The sequence below is a fragment of the Pongo pygmaeus genome, chromosome 3 (genome assembly GCF_028885625.2).
Source record: "Pongo pygmaeus isolate AG05252 chromosome 3, NHGRI_mPonPyg2-v2.0_pri, whole genome shotgun sequence".
In the NCBI taxonomy this organism is placed as follows: Eukaryota; Metazoa; Chordata; class Mammalia; order Primates; family Hominidae; genus Pongo; species Pongo pygmaeus.
Window position 1 is genome coordinate 109,887,278 of NC_072376.2, and position 20,626 is coordinate 109,907,903.

At 35.8% G+C, this 20,626-nt stretch overlaps 1 protein-coding gene and 1 long non-coding RNA gene across 2 annotated transcripts in view; one reads left to right on the top strand and one right to left on the bottom strand.

Annotated features, from left to right (window-relative positions):
* Positions 1-20,626, bottom strand: part of STPG2 (sperm tail PG-rich repeat containing 2) — a 786,467-nt gene that overhangs the window by 14,060 nt on the left and 751,781 nt on the right. The gene's annotated exons all lie outside the window — the stretch shown is intronic.
* LOC129035390 (uncharacterized) overlaps positions 8,038-20,626 on the top strand; it is a 126,752-nt gene continuing 114,163 nt past the window's right edge. The window contains exon 1 of the long non-coding RNA XR_008502181.2: positions 8,038-8,324. This is a non-coding gene — a long non-coding RNA (uncharacterized LOC129035390). The remainder of the gene's footprint in view (positions 8,325-20,626) is intronic.

Genomic DNA, 20,626 nt, shown 5'->3' on the forward strand with positions numbered 1-20,626 from the left:
ACCATTCCCTCCCATCCCCAAAATAATCAAACTAAAAGACGCAAAAAATTCAAGAAACAAAAGACAGCACACCAAAGTCAAACAGGGAGTATAATCCATCCATGGACTTCTTGTCACTATACACTCACTCTTGAGGTAGTCCAATACAGTTCAGTGGATTAAATACCATCTTTAAGTTCATGTCTTCCAGCCTTCTATATCTAGTCTAGATCATTCCCTTGAATTCCAGACATATATCTAACCAGCTCTTTATTCTCTTTACTCAGATATCTAGTAAATATCTCAAACCTTTCATGTCCAAAACTGGGCTCCTGAGAGAGTTTCTCCTAGATCTGTTCCTCTCACAGTTTATTAGTTCTATTTTCCCCAGGGGCTCAGCCAAAATCCTGGGAGTCACCTTTTTTTTTTCTTTTTGTTTCTTTCATATTCATATCTCATCTGTTACTAAATCCTGTTGGCTTTACTCTTAAAATATGTCCAGAATCCAACCTCTTGCCTCTCCCTCCATTGTTATCACCTACCTTTTACCTGAAACGTGGTCTTCCAGTTTCTGTCCTTACTCTCTTCTTATTCTCTTCCCCCAAAAGACACATGAATGATCTTGTTCAAACTTAAATCAAGTACCTCATCACTGTTCAAAACTCTGCACTGATTTCCCACCTCACTCAGATTAAAAGCCAAAGCCCTCACAAGGCCCCCAAGTCTCTTTGTGATTTGCCCTCTCCCATCACCTCTAGGGCTTCATCTCCTACTCACCTCATTCTAGCTCACTCTGCTCTAATGCATCACTCTCATTGCCATTACTGAAGCAGCATGATCTAGCTTGAGGGCATTTATACTGTGCCTTGGGGTTCTTTCTCCTCACGGCCACCTGGCTCCCCCTATTCCTCCTCTTGATCCCCCCTCAAATGTCCCCTTCTCATTGAGACTTCCCTGGATACCCTAACCAAAATTGCAACCCCCATTCCATACTGAAATTTCCTAATCCCCCTCTCTGCTTTAATTTCCTCCCTAGCACTTATTTAGTTATTTTATTCTCCAGCATTCCACTTCCACCCACATATGCTTCATGAGGGCAGGTATTTTTGTCTGTTTTATTCTAATAGAGATGGCCTGCACATAGTGCCTAGCTAATACAGGTGGGCAGCACATAGTTGATACACAACAAATATTTCTTAAATTAATGAATGCATTACCCATAGAATGATGGTAGTAACCTGGGAAGATATCTGAGTCAAAAAGGAAATAAAGAAAGAAAAAAAATACTTATTTAAGAACATCTGGGGAGTATAGCTACAATTTGCCCATCAAATGGATTAATGGATAGTGAAAATAAACCACTATTGGCCAATTTTTGTTGTTTCACTTTCTCTACCTACCGGTCTCACTGTAAAAATATCTTCAGAAACCTCCTTGTTTTGTATTGGTGAGTTTCTGGCAATCTTGTCACAACCAAACTGCTTTCACAGCCCCCTTCTCCCAGCTAATACATGAATTAGAAAGGGAACACTTTAACAGTATCTGGACATGCAGGCTACGTTTTTCAATGTCCAGATTTATGTAACAGAGATTTACATTGCTGAAGAGAATAAATGCAATCATTGGAGCCATTTACATTTGCATTACTTTAACTGAGTTGGAAATACGTTTGGAAAAGAGATTGTATATTTAGTGTTGATGTATCTACCTGTTTCAGTTATTGGCTAAGGATGGGGACAAATAATTAGAAAATGAGAAAACACATGTTACACTTAGTTTCTATTTCAAGAAGATCACTGGATAGAATTTTTTGACCATGTTTTATAAAAATCATCTGTTAGATGCAGTAAGCTCAAGCAAACATAAATGTAACCTTCCATTTCTATTTCTGAGGCCCAAGTGACAATGATTCAGAAGTGCTATATTCAGAATATAATTCATAGGTAATTATGTTCCATATTTGTAAGGAATCTAGTACATAAATCCTTAAATGGAGCAGTTTAACCAACTTTAAAAGAATGAACAGCTGAATTGAATTGTAATGATATAATCTAGAATCATAAAAATTGAAAGAGTATAGTCACCTTGTAAATTTTCTCCATTTCATATTTATGTTCTCCCCTCTATTTATTGTGTCATATATCAAATGATTCTGCTTCTTCAGAAACCCATTTTTATAAAACTAGCACTATGTTACAGCTATGGTAAATGTGGAGTAGGAAGTTAAGGATACATGACCTCATATATGTTCCAGATGGCCTTGTATGATTTCTTCAATCTTTCTGATATGCAAATAAGCCCTATGGAGATCATTCAAATGGTGACATTTAAATATTCACTAACCTAAGATTTTCTTGGGTGAAGAAGTCTGGACAAATATGCACATTTGGAAAGCAATGGAGTCTTAGTTATTTCATAGGGCTGCTTGTAGAAGTCATGGCTAATCCGATGAGTTACCAAATAAAATAAATCATGTTGTACCTTGAACAAATCCCTCATTCTGAGTATCAAATTAAGGTGGCTAATATATCCATGGGTCTTAGAAATACCCATGATTACTGTTGATAGAACTAGATTATTTAAATTGCCACCGAATTGCCCCTGACAATTACTTTGTCATGATCAGAGAAAAAGCTGACTGCATTTCATAAGGTGATGTCTAAGCTATTACACAATGTGATACATGAAGCATTTGCCATTACCTTGCTAAGAAGACATTTATTTCATAAGGTTCTGATTTATAATTTTTAAGATATTCCTCTGTTTGTTGCTAATAACTACTTTGTCTACTTGGAGTACCATCACAGAATGTTCCTATTTATCTCTCTATCACATATTTTTAGCCTTCCTGAATCTCATCCATGCATATTATTTTATTAAAAAAATAAAAATATCATTAGCATATTTCACAGAAACATTCAATGCTATCCTTCCTTATTATCTATAAGAATACAGATATGTAAAATATTTACAATTTATAAAGCAGTTGTATTTACAAAGCAGTTACATGACATAAAATTCTTAAAGTCAAACCAAATCTTTTCAGGACATCAATTTTACTCAAAAGTGAATATAAAACAATTTTTTTATTATTATACTTTAAGTTCTGGGGTACATGTGCAGAATGTACAGGGTTGTTACATAGATATATACCTGTGCCATGGTGGATTGCTGCATCCATCAACCCATCATCTACATTAGGTATTTCTCCTAATGCTATCCCTCGCCTAGCCCCCCACCCCCTGACAGGCCCTGGTGTGTGATGTTCCCCTTTCTGTGTCCGTGTGTTCTCATTGTTCATCTCCCACTTCTGAGTGAGAACATGCAGTGTTTGGTTTTCTGTTCTTGTGTTAGTCTGCTGAGAATGATGGTTTCCAGCTTCATCTATGTCCCCACAAAGGACATGAACTCATCCTTTTTTATGGATGCATAGTATTACATGGTGTATATGTACCACATTTTCTTTATCCAGTCTATCATTGATGGGCATTTGGTTGGTTCCAAGTCTTTGCTATTGTGAACAGTGCCACAATAAACATACATGTGTATGTGTCTTTATAGTAGAATGATTTATAATCCTTTGGGTATATACCCAGTAATTGGATTGCTGCGTCAAATGGTATTTCTGGTTCTAGATCCTTGAGGAATCATCACACTGTCTTCCACAATGGTTGAACTAATTTACACTCCCACCAACAGTGTAAAAGCGTTCCTATTTCTCCACATCCTTTCCAGAATCTGTTGTTTCCTGACTTTCTATTGATCGCCGTTCTAACTGGCTTGAGTGATATCTCATTGTGGTTTTGATTTGCATTTCTGTAAAGACCAATGATGATGAGATTTTTTTCATATATTTGCTGGCTGCATAAATGTCTTTTGAGAAGTGTCTGTTCATATCCTTCCCACAGTTTTTGGTGGGGTTGTTTTTTTATTTTCTTGTAAATTTAAGTTTTTGTAGATTCTGGGTATTAGCCCTTTGTCAGATGGATAGATTGCAAAAATTTTCTCTCATTCTGTAGGATGCCTGGTCACGCCGTTTGTGGGCATTCAATCAGGCTGATGGGAAAAATATTAAAGATAATTATAGTAATAGCAACAAACCTTCTTGGAAGGCCAAGAAGTTTGCATAGCTTTAATAAGGGTTATAGCTGAAGGCAACCTGATCCTTAACTTAAGTAAATAGCTTAAAGTTAGTACAAAGGAAGGCAGAATAGTTTACCTAACTAGCTTGTTTACTCATGTGGTCCTAAGACTAACCTTTGATCTACTGTGGGTGTTTAATTGCTTTCTACTCAGGAGGTCTGCAATGTCAATTACACTCTAGTGATGTTTACTCATGACTTTTGTCAATAAATCTTTACTAAGTAAATGCAAGTCTTACTGATTGAGAGACTTGCCATGGCCATGGCTGCTACTAATTGGCCGGATCACTCAGCTGGACCGGCAAAGTGGAATATCTATGTGTCAGTGTACATTATTCATCCATCTTTGGGCCAGGGTCTGCAGGACGAACCCCTGCATCTGAAGAAAGATTATTTTGTTGTGCAGAAGCTCTTTTGTTTAATTATATCTCATTTGTCTATTTTGGCTTTTGTTGCCATTGCTTTTGGTGTTTTAGTCATGAAGTCTTTGCCTATGCCTATGTCCTGAATGGTATTGCCTAGGTTGTCTTCTAGGGCTTCTATGGTTTTAGGTCTTATGTTTAAGTCTTTAATCCATCTTGGGTTAATTTTTTTATAAGGTGTGAGGAAGGGATCCAGTTTCAGCTTTCTACGTATGGCTATCTAGTTTTCCCAACACCATTTATTAAATAGGGAATCCTTTCACCATTGCTTGTTTTTGTCAGGTTTGTCAAAGATCAGATGGTTGTAGATGTATGGCATTATTTCTGAAGCCTCTGTTCTGTTCCAGTGCTCTATATATACGTTTTGGTACCAGTATCATGGTGTTTTGGTTACTGTAGTATAGTTTGAAGTCAGGTAGCATGATGCCTCCAGGTTTGTTCTTTTTGCTTAGAATTATCTTGGCCATAAGGGTTTTTTTGTTGTTGTTCCATATGAACTTTAAAGTCGTTGTTTCCAATTCTGTGAAGAAAGTCAATGGTAGCTTGATGGAGATAGCATTGAATCTATAGATTACTTTGGGGAGTATAGCCACTTTCACAATATTGATTCTTCCTATCCATGAGCATGGAACGTTTTTCCATTTGTTTGTGTCCTCTCTTATTTCCTTGAGCAGTGGTTTGTAGTTCTCCTTGAAGAGGTCTTTCACATCCCTTGTAAGTTGTATTGCTAGCTATTTTATTCTCTTAGTAGCAGTTGTGAATGGGAGTTCACTAATGATTTGGCTCTGTGTTCATCTGTTATTGGTGTATAGGAATGCTTGTGATTTTTGCATATTGATTTTGTATCCTGAGACTTTGCTGAAGTTGCTTATCAGCTTAAGGAGGTTTTGGGCTGAGATGATATGGTTTTCTAAATATACAATCATGTCATCTGTAAACAGAGACAATTGGACTTTCTCTCTTCCTATTTCAATACACTTTATTTCTTTCTCTTGCCTGATTGCCCTGGCCTGAACTTCCAATACTATGTTGAATAGGAATGGTGAGAAAGGGCATCGTGGTCTTGTGCCAGTTTTCAAAGGGAATATTTCCAGCTTTTGCCCATTCAGTATGATATTGGTTGTGGGTTTGTCATAAATAGCTCTTAGAATTTTGAGATATGTTCCATCAATGCCTATTTATTGAAAGTTTTTAGCATGAAAGGCTGTTGAATTTTGTTGAAGGCCTTTTCTGCATCTATTGAGATAACCATGTGGTTTTTGTCTTTGGTTCTGCTTATGTGATGGATTATGTTTATTGATTTGCATATGTTGAACCAGCCTTTCATCCCAGGGATGAAGACAACTTGATCATGGTGCATAAGCTTTTTGATGTGCTGCTGGATTTGGTTTGCCAGTATTTTATTGAGGACTTTCGCATTGATGTTCATCAGGGATATTGTTCAGAAATTTTCTTTTTTTATTGTGTCTCTGCCAGGTTTTGGTATCAGGATAAAACAAAATTTTATTAAAGGTAGTGCAATGTATTAAGGAGTAGAATTTTTAAAGTTATATGCATTTTTCATAGAAAAATTAATTAAATAAATTTTGTGGTTTGTGTGGCTGACTCAGATTTAGCCACAGACTCTCAGTATTATATATTTACATCCATAAGGCCTCAAGACATACTTAGGTAGAAATTGAGACACACTGAAAACCTTATGTTGTTTTTATTATTCTAAACATTCTAACAACTGTGTATGGTAGTCAGCGCAGAAATTTAGCAATCTCATTTTTACAGGGGAGAAATCTGAAGCTAAAAAGAATTAAATTATTACCATAAAATAATAAAATGTTAAGTGGTAGACCCTGTCCTACATCTTTTAACAAGTCTAAATCTCCTTTCTGAATTTTATTTGTCTTAATAATAGTTGTGATGGACAAAGAATCACAAAGGAAAAGTAGTTAAGGCATAGACAAGAATGGACTTAAATCATTAAATCAGGAATCCATGTTCTTCTCCAATTCTAATATATACTTTTTCTGGTTTATATACATTCATTTTAATAAATTTTATCACTAGGGAACTTTCAATATAGCTCCATTGCCAAAAGTATCTGGCGTGAATCACTCACAGGTACTATCTCTCTATCTATCTATCTATCTATCTATCTGTCTATCTATCATCTACCTACCTACCTACCTATCTAGCTATTTGGCTACCATGAGTGAAATGCAAGAATCAAAAGCTAAAGGAAATATTCCATGATCACAATAATGACTACAATAAAATTATTCTCTGCAAGACAGCAGTGGACTGGTGTGATCTGTATTGGATCCTGCAATATGAAAGTAATGTGGTATATTAGCCAAAGGATCTCAGCAGCATATGCAGCTGTTAATTGACAAAAATAAATTCAGCTGGTACATGAACTCATACCATGAACCATGTTTTATATTTCAACAATTTATGTGAAACTGAATGCAGCCCACATGGCATAACAAAACACTCTCCATTGCCACTTTATTTGTATCCTAAGTACTTGGATGGTTTTATGCTTCTTGCAGACAAACTCATTACTTAAACGGGGGTCAATAAATAAACCCCTCAAAATTATTGAGATGTTCGGTTATTTTTGTATATCTACTAAACAGTCAATCCAGTTCAACTCAAATTGAGAGAATTATTTTAAATTTGAGTTTAAATTTGGTATTTTTTAAAATAAAAATTTGTAAAATTCAAATGTTCAAAAACTAGTGTTAATGGAATAATAATGACTTAAAATGAAATGTATAGTCAGAAAAATCTCTTCATAGAGCATATATTTCCTCTGTTAGGCAGACTGGGTTATGCTACAGGCACTGTTTAAAATAGATACTGTTTTTTCCTAGTATACACATTTTGACTCTTGCTTGAGAATCAGAAGAAAGTTTTTTATAAAAACAAAAAAAGTATAAATAACATTTTTTTCTCAAATTTTGTCTCACTTTACTAAATGTGTTAACATGTATTCTATCATTTAGTTCTCACAAAAAAACTAGTAAATAGGCATTTTTGTCTGCATTTTCCATAAAAGTCAGTTCAGGTTTACAGCGGCTGAACAACTAGCCCAAAATCACACATTAGAATTGGTATTTGATCCCAGGTCTATGCAAATATTCCAATATAAGTGCCCTTAACCAATATTTACCATATGTATCTCTCAATGAGTACAGGAAACTTTTAAAAAGCAACAAAGGTCTGGTTTTTTAATTTTCTAAGCATAGACAATCATGAAATTTGACTAGCAGACAGACTCTAAGGTGACTCCGACCTCCCAGTAAAATACCCACCTGCTGATATTCACACTCTTGCCTAATCCCTCCCCTTGAGTGTAGGTGGCACCTGTGTGACTCGTGCCTAATAGTATATGAAAAAGTGATAGGATGCCACTCCTATGATTACATCACATTATATAAATCTTGCTAGTCAACTGCTTTAGAGCTTCTCCTTGCTGGTTCAATGAAGTAAGCAACTATGTTGAAAAAATCCACATGGCAAAGAACTGCTGGTGGCCTGTAAGACCTGAGGGCAGCCTCCAGCTGAAAACTGACAGGCAGAAAAAAGTCAGGGTCTTCAGTCTCACAGCTACAATGAAATGAATTCTGCAACAACCTGATTGAGCTTGAAATCTGATGCTTTCCCAGCTAAGCCTCCAGATGAAAATGCAGCTCGGTTGAAACCCTGGCTGTAGCCCTGCAAAAACTAGCAGAGAACCCAGCCAAGTTGTGACTGGAGACTCCTGACTTATGGACAATAAGAGGTAAGAAATGTGTGTTGTTTTATCCACTAAGTTTATAGAAACTTGTTATGGAGTAGAATAAAACTAATATTCTGGATGTGAAACTGGATTGTCAGCAATATTTCAGAAAGTAAAACAAAATCTTTATTTCATTTCACTTGCATCTGAATCATATCTGTGTGAATTCTCCTCTCTTGAAATGTATACTCTAGACCTCTGGGATTACCTTAACTGTCTTGACCTTGAGACTTGGAGCAAATCCCAAAACGAATAGTGTTCAGAGTGTCATCTTGTAAAGTGTACAGATAGAAGTTTTCCTTTCTTCAAGTTAAAGTATTTTTATTCTGCAAGTGAGAAATCATCTCCTGAGTCATTATTATTCAACATCAAATATGCAATATTTGAATTGAGATTTTGCTAACTTGCCAGGAAAAAAAATAACAATGTTCTTTTATTTTTCTTGTTGTCCCTTGATTTTTTTGAGTGCCCTTTATAAAAAGTCAAGATATACTCAGGGAAAAGGTACTGAATTTCAGAGACTTTGGGGTCATGTCGCTTAATTTCAGAAACTATTAAATGTCAGAGAGCCACCTGAAAGGAAGGTGAATATGTTTGGTAATGGAATTCTTTTCATTGCTATTACATTTTGAATAACATTTGGGAGAAATTTAGCCAGATGCATTGACAAGCACTGCAGTGTTTCCAGATATTGTCTGTATAGTTTTTATCACTGCCATAACAAATATCACAAACTTAGTACCTTATAACAACACATAATTATTCCCCAGTTCTATAGGTTAAAAATCAGTAGGTTTGGCTGGTTTCTTTGCTCTGGGTCCCACAAGGCCAAAATCAATGTGCCATCAGGGCTTTATTTGTTCTGGAGGTTCTTGGGGGGAATCCATTTCCCTGCTCACTCAGAATCCAATCTTTTGACAGAGTTCAGTTCCATGGAGTTGTGCTACTGAGGTACTGAGGCTCTCTCCTGTTACTTTGCTGGATGTTGGATGAAGGTCATTCTGTTTCTAGAGACTGACTACATTCCTTGGCTCATTGCCACCTTCCTCCATCTTCAAAGCAAGCAACAATGACTCAAGCCCTTCTCACATTTCAAATTTCTCTGCCTCATCTATCTCCTCCCTTTCTCTTCTGCTGGATCTCTGACTGTAGGCAGAGAAATTTCTCTGTTTTTAAGGGTTCATGTGGTTAGATTGAGCAAACCTGGATAACCCAGGATAACCTCCCCATCTCAAGTACTATAACCTTAATTATATCTGCAAAATCCCTTTTGCCGTATAACCATAATACATTCACAGGTTCTGGGAATCAGGAAGTAGGCATTTTAGGGAGTCAGCATTCTGTCTACCATATTACTCTTTAGATAAAGTTATAATTTAGTAACAGACAGTTGTATAGAGCCACAAACATTTTTAAGTTAGGGGCAATTAATTGGATCAGCCTGGAATAGGGCACACAATCTTGATTACACATAATGTAAAAAGTACAAAGCAGAAAAGCAAATTTCTTATAGCACGTTCTCTCTTTCCTGTACAGAGACCCATCTGAAAGTTTCTCTATAGTTACAAAAATTTGTAAAGCTTTGACCTTATGCTTTTAATAGCTAGTTGTCCAACGACACATTCTTCTATTTTTCTCTCTTTACCCTTAATGTTTAGTTCACTGACATTTAAAAAATCATAGTAATACAAAATTTAAATTTTTAACCATTTTAAGTGTACCATTCAGAGGTATAAAATGTATGCACAATGTTATGTGACTATCACCACTATCTATTTCTATAACATTTTTTGTTATCTGAAATAGAAACTATACCCATTGAGCAAAAACTCCCATTTCCCCTCCCCAACCCCACCTTTAGTAACTTCTATTCTACTTTCTGTCCCTAAAAATTTTCCTGTTCTGGATACCTCATGTAAGTTGAAATACGTAATAGTTTTCCTTTTATGTCTGGATTATTTCAGTTAGCATAATGTTTCAAAGTCCATCCATGTTGTAGAATGTATCCGAACCTCATTCCTTTTGATTATTGAATAACAATCCATTATGTGTATATCAAATTTTGTTTATTCATTCATCTGTAGATGGACACGGGTATTGCTCCCACTTTTGGCTATTGTGAATAATGTTGTTATAAACATGGGCACACAAATAACTCTTTGAGATCCTGCTTTCAACTCTTTCAGGTATATACTCGAAAGTGGAATTGCTGGGTCATGTGGCAAACTATATTTTTAATATTTTGAGGAACTGTTTTCCATCGTGGTTACATTATTCAACATTCTTACCAACAATACACAAGGCTTCAAATTTCTCTACATTCTTCCCAATACTTAAGTACTTATTTTCTGCTGAGTTTTTTTGTTTTAGGTTTTTATTTTATTTTTTTTAATAGTAGGTATCCTACTGGGTGTGAAGTGGTAGCTCATCACAGTTTTGATTTGCATTTACCTAATGATTAGGATGATTAGTTCTGTGGTTTGAATGTCTGTGACCTCCCAGCCCCCAAATTCATATGTTGAAACTTAATCACCAATGTAGCATTATTGAGAGGTGGGCCTTTGGGAGGTGATTAGGTCATGAGGCATCTACTGTCATGAATGGGATTAGTCCTCTTATAACAGAGGCCTGAGGAAGCTTGTTCACCCCTTCTGTCATATGAGGACACATAGAAAAGATCATCTATGAAGCTGAGAGCCCTCATTAGATGCCGAATATGGTGGTGTGTTGATCTTGGACTTTGCAGCCTCTAGAACTGTGAGCCATAAATTTCTGTTGTTTATAAATTACCCAGTCTAATGTATTTTGTTATAGCAGCCTGAATGGACTGAGACAATGAATGATTTTGAATATCTTTTTAATGGTTTGTTGGTCATTTGCATGTCTTCTTTAAAGAAATGTCTATTCACATTCTTTCCCCATTTTAATTGGGTTGATTTGTTTTTGTTTTGGAATGGTATGAGTCATTTATTCTCAATATTAAACCAATATTAGACATATGATTTGCAAAATTTTTCTATCATTCTATGAGTTGTCTTTTTACTCTCTTGATAATAATCTTTGATGCACAAAAATTTTTAAATAAGTTCAATTAATCTACTTTTGTTGTTGTTGCCTGTGCTTTTGGTATTATATCTGAAAACCCATTACCAAATCCAGGGTCATGAAGATAATCGCTCTAAGTTTTTGTCTGAAAAGTTTATGGTTTTAGCTATTAAATTCAAGTCTTTGATCAATTTTGAGTTCTCATTGATTCTTAAGCTTATAGTTTATGCTTTCATTTTTCAAGCTTTTGATTCAGACAAAAAATATGTTGCTCACATTATTATCATTATTTTAATGGTTTGGCAGCAGAAAGGAATTCCTCCTTTTTTAAAAAAGCAGAAGTCTAATAAATGAATAGTATGGTATTGGGTTTTATCTATTTTAATAAAGGTAGTGGAGAATGAAGGTTATAGATATTTTATAAACTATGGCCATCCAACTTTTTCTCATTTCATTTCAAAATTCACACACAGAAATCCAAACAGCTAAATGTTTTTCTGCTCTGTAAGAAAGTTGTTAAATTTGTGTATTTACCATTGTGTAATGAAGAATTAGTCTGGCATCTCCATTTCCTGGGAGGTAACCTTTTAACTCTTGGAATTTCTTGAGTGATATGGGTATCTTTGTTATCCATGATGGACCCCAGTCACAGTTGATGTGTATGCTAATAAGGTGACTCAGGGCAGGCCCTCAGATTGCTTATGCTAATGAGATTACTCAGGATGGAGACTAGTTATGTCAGAAAAACCACCCACATAATTAGAGGATTTTGGGCTTTGAGCCAAGTGACATCAACCTTTCCTCTGGGGAAGGCTTTAAGATTGAGTTTATCCACATGGCCAATGTTTCAACAATCATGTGTACCCAGTGAAATGTCAACAAAACTTCTGGACACTGAAGCTTGTGTGAACTACCTTGGTTGTCAGTATTCTTTGAGAATTGTTGTACTTTGATACTGAGAGAGTAAGACATCCCTTTGGACAATGGAGGCTTTGTAAATGGAACTCTTGCAAACTCTGTTCTATGCATCTCTTCTTTTTTCTTGTTCTCATTTGTATCCTGTTGCTATAATAAAACTGTAATGATATAAGAAGCATTTTCAGTAAGTTCTGTAAGTCTTTTCCATACATTGTTGAACTTAAGGGTAGTCATGGGAAACCCTGAGGTAGCTGGTCAGAACTGAGAGTGGCTCTAGAAACCCCAAACATGGAGCTGATAATTGAAGTGAGGGCAGTCTTTTAGAGAACTGTGCCTGATATTGTTTGGCTTTGTCCCCACCAAAATCTCATTTTGAATTGTAATTCCCACAATACCCATGTGTCATTGGAGGAACCTGGTGGGAGGTAATTGAATCATGGAGGCAGGTCTTTCCCATGTTGTTCTGGTGATAGTGAATAAGTCTCATGAGATCTGATGGTTTTAAAAATGGGAGATTCCCTGCACAAGCTCTCTCTCTCTCTTTACCTGCTGCCACCCATGTAAGATGTGACTTTCTCCTCCTTGCCTTCCAGCATGATTGTGAGGCTTCCTCAGCCATGTGGAGCTGTAAGTCCCTTAAACCACTTTCTTTTGTAAAGTGCCCAGTCTCAGGTATGTCTTCATCAGCAGTGTGAGAACAGACTAATACATAGCTTTTGCCCTCCAGTTTTGACAAATTCCAGTGCCTATTCAAATAATGTGTGACAAAGGAGATAACTGGTTATCTATATGCTAGAATTTCCCTAGTACTCCACTCTCCCACCACAAGCAACTTAAATTCTACCATTAGAATAATACAATGAAAAACCACATATCTCTGGAGAAGTCTTTTAAAATTCAAATGCACCTATGATTGGTAATGTTTCAAATGTTTTTAATCACCCATACCTAATGCTATTTATCCTGTTAGATTAGTAAAAACAACCTACAATCACATTGTGAAGGAACAGGAGTTTCAAGAAAAGATAGTAACCTGAGACAATTTTCCAAGTTAGGGTTTCATGAGGAGCCCTGGTGGGCATTATGTACTCTGGAGATGTAGGTGGAAGAATGAGATTGTAAAGAGGTGGGGAAAATGCTGTAAGAGTAGAGTGGGAGTGTCCCTAAAGCAAATCACCAGCTTTATCATTTTTCTTCTGGCTAGCTATACATTTTGAAAGAAAAATCTCCAGTCTCAAAATTCCCACAAGATGAAATGCATATTTGTTTGTTTGTTTGTTTTTATAAAAAAGCCCCCTTATGTTTATTCTCCTTAAAACAGATAACATGAAAATAGCATGGCAGTCTCAAGCCACAAACCAACAGTAAAACACAATGACCTTTATTTGTTGCTATAGATACTTGCTGAATTATAGACAAATGAACTGAATAACTGTGAAGCAGACTCATGTGGTCCACTAAAGGGAGTTCTGAGTTGTGAAACTCATGAATTAAATATTCATTGAGCCGTACCCATATTTCACTCTTGTACTAAATTTTATAGGGTATTCAAAGGAAAAATTAGGATCACACTATTTTCAGGAATCTTATAATTATGTTAGAATTATATATAATTATATTTATAATTTATAATTAATTCTAATAAAGATGGTGAAAAAAGATGAACAAGTACCGAAACATCTTAAAATCACTAGTTCTTTCTGGATACATGTTTCAGGAAAGCTTTTTACATAAGGGTATTTCTGAGAAAGAAACATGTAGCAATGTTATAGGAATATCATGACAGGATGCATATTTTGGAGAGACAGAATAAAGTATGGTATATTTGAAGAACAGAAGTAGTAGATGCACAGATTAAAAGACAAATTAGGACAACTATAGAAAATAGCAGGGCAGTGTATTAGTCTTTTCTCATGCTGCTAATAAAGACGTACCTGAGACTGGGTAATTTATAAAGAAAAGAGGTTTAATGGACTCACAGTCCCACATGGTGGGGGAGGCCTCACAAGCATGGTGAAAGATGAAGGAAGAGCAAAGGGACATCTTACATCATGGCAGGGAAACTCTCATTTATAAAACCATCAGATCTTATAAGACTTATTCACTACCATGAGAACAGTATGGGGGAAACTGCCCCCATGATTCAATTATCTCCACCTGGCCCTGCTCTTGACACGTGGAGATTATTATAATTCAAGGTGAGATTTGGGTGGGGACATAGCCAAACCATATCAGGCAGTAACTGACCATAAGTCAAGAGTTAAACCCATTGACCTTTATAAAGCTATAGAAAAGTTCAATAAAGGAAGCCAAGTAAAGGGTTAAAGGGTTAACAAGAACAATAATAACTGCTAAAAATAGAAAAAGACTGGCTTCAGTGTGGAAGACAATTAGATGGGAGTGGAATAGAGGCAGGGAAACAAGTTAGAAGTTTATTGCAATAATTTGCTAAATGATGAGTCCATAAGTGATTTTATGGAAGCAGGCCAATGGCAGTGAAGAAAAGGGTAGAAATTGAAAATAATACAAGGATTTTATTTCTCAGTGATTAGGTGATGGTATCAACCATAAAACATGTACACCCACACACACACCAAAAGGTGACTAAGTTGTTGTTGCTTGAGGTGGTGGCTACAGATTGAAAGTTTTTCTTCCCTAAAAATGTATGTGTTGGAATCCTAGCCCTCAAGGTGATGGTATTAGATGGTTGGACTTTTGGAAGGTGATTGGGTCATGACAGTGGAGTCCTCATGAATGGCATTAGTGCCATTATAAAAAGTGCCTGAGAAAGCTCCCTTCCTTCTGCAAGGACACAGTAAGAAGTCTCCATCTATGAACCAGGAAATGGGCCCTCACCAGACAGTAGATCTGACAGTGCCTTGTTCTTGGACATCCCAGCCTCAAGAAATGTGAGAAATAAAAGTCTGTTGTTTAAAAGCATCATAGCTTATATTTTGCTACAGCAGTCCAAATGGACACGATCATAGGTAAAAGTGGTCTTATAATTAGTTCAGTTTTATCATGTGGTATTTTAGGTATCTGGAAAATTCAAGTGTACATCTTCATAAAATAAATAGATAAGCATAAAACTCAGAAACAAGAAAAACTACATTGTGACTTATTTATTAATAGTTGAGGGCCAATATTATGTTGATTCTAGTTGAAGCCTAGGAGTAGAGGAAATCACTCTGAGAAAATAGATTAGATAAATGGAAGATGAAGAAGAAAATCAAATCCATAATCCTGAAAAACACTAACTCCAAATGAGAAGGAATAGACTGACAATCCTGCAAAGAAGATTGATATAAAGAACAAGCTAAAAAGTAGAAGGAAAATAAGGAGAAAGTGGGGTGGCAGGCAAAGGAAAAGCTTTTCCCAAAGTGGCAGCTAACAATGTCAATTACCACATGAAAGTCACATAAAAAACACTGAAAATTGTAAATTGCATTTAAGAATTAAAGGTTATGGGTAGCTTGTGTCATAGGGTTAAAGCTTGGCCCCTATGACTTGAAGAAGAAGTAAATGGAAGCAGCACAGTCCAGCTTGGCTGAAAAGACCAGAAGTTGTTGAAAAGCATGCAGTGAGAGGCTTGAACCTGTGTGCACATTACAGAAAAAGACACTCTTGCATATGTGAAGGACAGAGTAATGGATACAGAAAACCACTAATGGAAAAGAGTTGAGATGGATTCAAGAGTTTAGGGGAGGGTGAAGCCTCACAGTTAATGTGAATACATGATGTGCTGAATATGTGAAAGAAAGATTGCTCTGGGCTGGAGGATCTGAGAGAAATTCCTGGAAGTCTCGAGGCTTGTGCAGGAGCTTAAATGCAGACCAAAGTTAATGGGAAAGAAGGTGCAAGAGCATTCCAGGCAAACAATGCAAGGATGGTCACACAAATTACTCATCAATTTCAGAGAAGCTTCATGGTGTGAGGATCTAAAAGTAAAATCTGAAACTTGAGAAATTTTTTTTCCAGAATGTATCCCATAAATTAAACTACAAGAGTTTTGTAGCTAATTGGATGGACTGAAAGATACTGCCATGTTTTCCTTAATTTACTATTGTATCCTTATTTTATTAGTGTATAAACAAGGGAAGATTATATGCCACAAAATACAGTACTTAAACTCATCACATGGAACTAGGATACTTACATTTATTTCCTTTCCTTTTATTTTTAAATTGTAGGGTAATTGTGTTTATTTTTAATTATCATAAAAGTGTACTCATATAATATAAACATCATTTTTTATTTTTATTTTTTCCTCCACATTTTAAATTTTTTTAGAGATAGAGTTTTGCTTTGCCAAGTTCTATTCTAGAACTCCTGGGCTCAAGTGATATTCCTGCCTCAGCCTCTTGAGTAGCTGAGCCTACAGGCTTGTGCCATCACTCCTGGCTATATAACAGTTATTTTTAATAAAGATAATATATAGGAAAAATACCACTCATACTACTTCCATCCAAAGATAGTAACTACTATAGATAATAACCATATTTTTTTCCAGTAAAAAACCTTCTAGTCTGCACTTTTTACATAATTGAGATGCTACAGATAGAGACATATATAGAGAGAATTTTACTTTAATTAAATACATTTATAACCAGTTTTTCATGTGTTTTAAAAAGTCCCATAAAACCTTTTGAAGGACTGCAAAACATACTCTACTATATTTAGACATCTGTCTATCATTAACAATTCAGTTGTGTTCATTTCCATAATTCCAAGTAATATTTATGTGCATAAATTATTGTCTACACTGGATATCGTTACCTTACAATAAATTTACAGGTATTATATTATAGAATCAATGAACGGAACTGACATATCCTGACCATCAACTTCTTTATCAAAATTGTAAAATATTTCTTTTATATTTTTTAATGAATGACCAAGGAATCATCATTCCCATATATGCTTCCAACTTTTTTTTGAAGGCTATTTTTTTCTTGTTGGGGCTCTTTAATATTGTAATGTTAAATGAAATTTGTGGGAAATTATTTTGTGAAAGCACTTGGTTTGTTCAGTTCAAATGAGGAACAGAAGGAAAATAGTTACAGTAAATACTTGAAACAGTGGTGCACATCAACTGTGATGCATGGCAACTAAAATAAAATATTATTTATAATGGCATTTAGAACAGAAGCACATTCTATCAAAGAGTGTATGTGGAAGAATGCTTGCTTGGAACCTGAGTCTGCCTGTGCTTCCCAAACTCAAAGTCAAAATTAATAGGGAACTTCTATTTATTCAATAGCTTAATATAAATTTCATGACAAATGGTAGCATTCACTCCTAGATAGAGGAAGAAAGAAATAAAGAAAAAGAGTGAGAGAAGAAGAAGAAAAAGAAAAGAAAAGAAGAAAGAAAGAAAGAAAAAAAGAAAGAAAGAAAGAAAGAAAGAGAAAGAAAGAAAGAGAGAGAAAGAAAGCATGATAATTTTATGCATCAAATTGAATAGGCTAAGGTGCTCAATTGTTTGGTCAAATATCAGTCTAGATGTTGCTGTGAAGGTATTTTTTAGATGTGATTAACATTTAAATCAATAGACTGAGTAAAGCACATATAATGTTATTGGGCTTTATTCAATAGGTGAAGGCCTTGTCTGAGTTCCTTTGAAATGCTATAACAAAACACCTGAGACTAGGTCGCTTATAAACAACAAAAATGTATTTCTTATAGTTTTGGAGGCTAGGAAGTTCAAAATCAAGATATTGGCAGGTTCTGTGTCTTATGAGGGCCCTCTTTTCCATTGATGGTGCCTTCTAGCTATGTCCTTACATGAGAAAAAGACTAGCTAGTTCTCTGGAGCTTCTTTTACAAGGGGACTAATGAGGCAGAGCCCTGGTGACCTACTGCCTCCCCAAAGGCTTCACCTTCTAACGCTATCAAACTGGGAGTTAGATTTCAACGTATAAATTTAGAGGGGCACAACAATTCAGACAACAGCAGGCCTTAAGAGAAAAGACTGAGAGGTTCTCTAACAAAAAGGGCATTTTTGTCTCCAGATTGCCTTTGGACTTAAGACTGCAGCATCAATTCTTGCCAAAATTTCTACCTGCCATACTGCCTTATAAATTTCAGACTTTTTAGCCTCCACAATTGTGAGAGCCAATTCTTAAATATAAATCTCTCCCCGAGAGAGAGTGATCAAGATCCTACTGGATCTTTTTCTCTGGAGAATCCTGACTAATACAGGTAAATGGGTAAGTAGATAGATGGATGGATGGGTAAATGTATGGATGGATGTGAATGAAGAGATGGATACATAGATAAAGAAATGCTGCTTCCAAGTGGTGTGAAGTTGTATGCTGAAAGCACACTGGAGGAGTAGTCAAAAGATTAGGGTTTAAATCCTGGTTCTACCATTTACTAGCTGTGTGGTCCCCGAAAAATCTTTTAATGTCTCTGAGTTAGTTTCCTCATCTGTAAAATAGATCAATAGTATATTCTCTACCTATCTTGTCAGGATGTTATAAAGATTAATAATAAAAATAATACACATAATGACTGCTAATAGTTATTAGGTATTAACTATAAGCCACATAGTAATCACTTTGCATACATGATGTCATTATTCCTCACCAAACATCTTCAAGGTAGATAAAATTATTATCCTGATCTTATGGCACAAAATCTTATCTCAAATATTGTTTCCTCAGAGAGATCATTCTTGATCATCTTACCTAAAGTAGCACTCCCTCAGTGGAACTCGAATTCCCTCCCTGTTTAATATCTTGAATACTAATCACAATCAAAGATTATCTTGCTTAAATGACTTGTTTACAGTTTCACTATTAACATGACAGACAGTAGGTGCTTGTGTAATATTTGATGAATGAATGAATACATGCATGAATGAATATGCATTCATTCATGCATGTATTCATTCATTCATCAAATATTACACAAGCACCTACTGTCTGCCATGTTAATAATTGAATAAATGAGACTTGTTTTGGGGAGGTGTGAGTATGATAATTCAACATATGTAACCATTCAAAATTTAGAATTAAAAGCTCTAGAGATGAACATGACTACAGTTTACACCACTACAAATGTGAAAGAACCTCAAAGACTCATCTCTACTCTTGCTGAAGGTGCCTAAGTCTCAAAGCCACTTCTCTGGTTCCCACTTCCACTCTTCTATAGAGCCAGAGAGCTGGGAAGCCAGGATAAAGCAGGAGGATGCACTCATGAATGGTACTTTCTCCCTGAGTAGTACTTACTTTAAAAATATATATTATTCAATGTATAATGTTGACTCTTGCCCTCCTATATAATAATTATCCTTTTAATGCATCCCAGTCCTTCAATAAAACAGTTCCTTTGACCGGTACATTTTGGTGTTGGTTTTATTTGAAGGACCTAGATGACAAAAAGGAGGAAGGATTTCATCTGCCTCCATTTCTCCAGTAGCTCTCTGGACAACATGCTGCACCCTACAGAAATAAGGAGTTTCTAGAAGGTAATCAGTGTTTTCAGGAGTGGAAACCCAGTGATGTTTGGCACATGTGCAAATCAAAGGCTACCAAGAACTAGCACCTGAATTTCCTGATCGCAGTCTAGGGTAAGCCAACCTCAAATGAATAAACAGGATATTGGGGAGGAATATGAGAGGAGGGTATTTAAAGAAAAATTTTATTCATGGGGGAACTGTCACTGGACAGATCATGAATTGCCCAGGTTTACACTTTAATGGCAGAGAAAGGTCTAGAATTCTACTAATTATTTCCACCATATGGTGTTTCACCTTTTTTCTTAACTGACAGCAAGAATTACACAGCTTCTTCTCAATAAATACATTAGAATAATAAAGAGAAGAAAATGATATTTCAGATTATGATGAATGAATACTTGCATTTGGCAAGGCATTCTCTTCCAAGAGGCCTAATTAAGTTATAATTTCAAAGGGTTCTTCAAGTGATTCTCTAATGGTGCCTTTACTATATTTTCACACGTCACATCTTATGCCCCCACCTAAAATGATGTTACACACGGTCCAGCAGCTGTTGTAACCAGGCATCAACTTTCACCTTTATTTAGGATTTCACTGAAATTCTGATTTAGTCAATCTTATCTTTAAATGCAAAGTCAAAATAAAAATACTACTTTCCCACTTCCAGGATTAATGTTTTTAGATCCAAGCTACAAAGGACCCTCTCCATTTGGCATCTTAGAGGTTGAATTTTGAGATCCCATCCAGCAAAATTAAGCATGACCTGGTAGACTGGCGAGTCTCCTGCTTGAGAAGCTGCACTTGAAAGTTCTGAGGAGGATTGTTGAAATGACTCAGGCCCTCAACCCGGGTGAGACAAGCCAAACTCTGATTTGATATG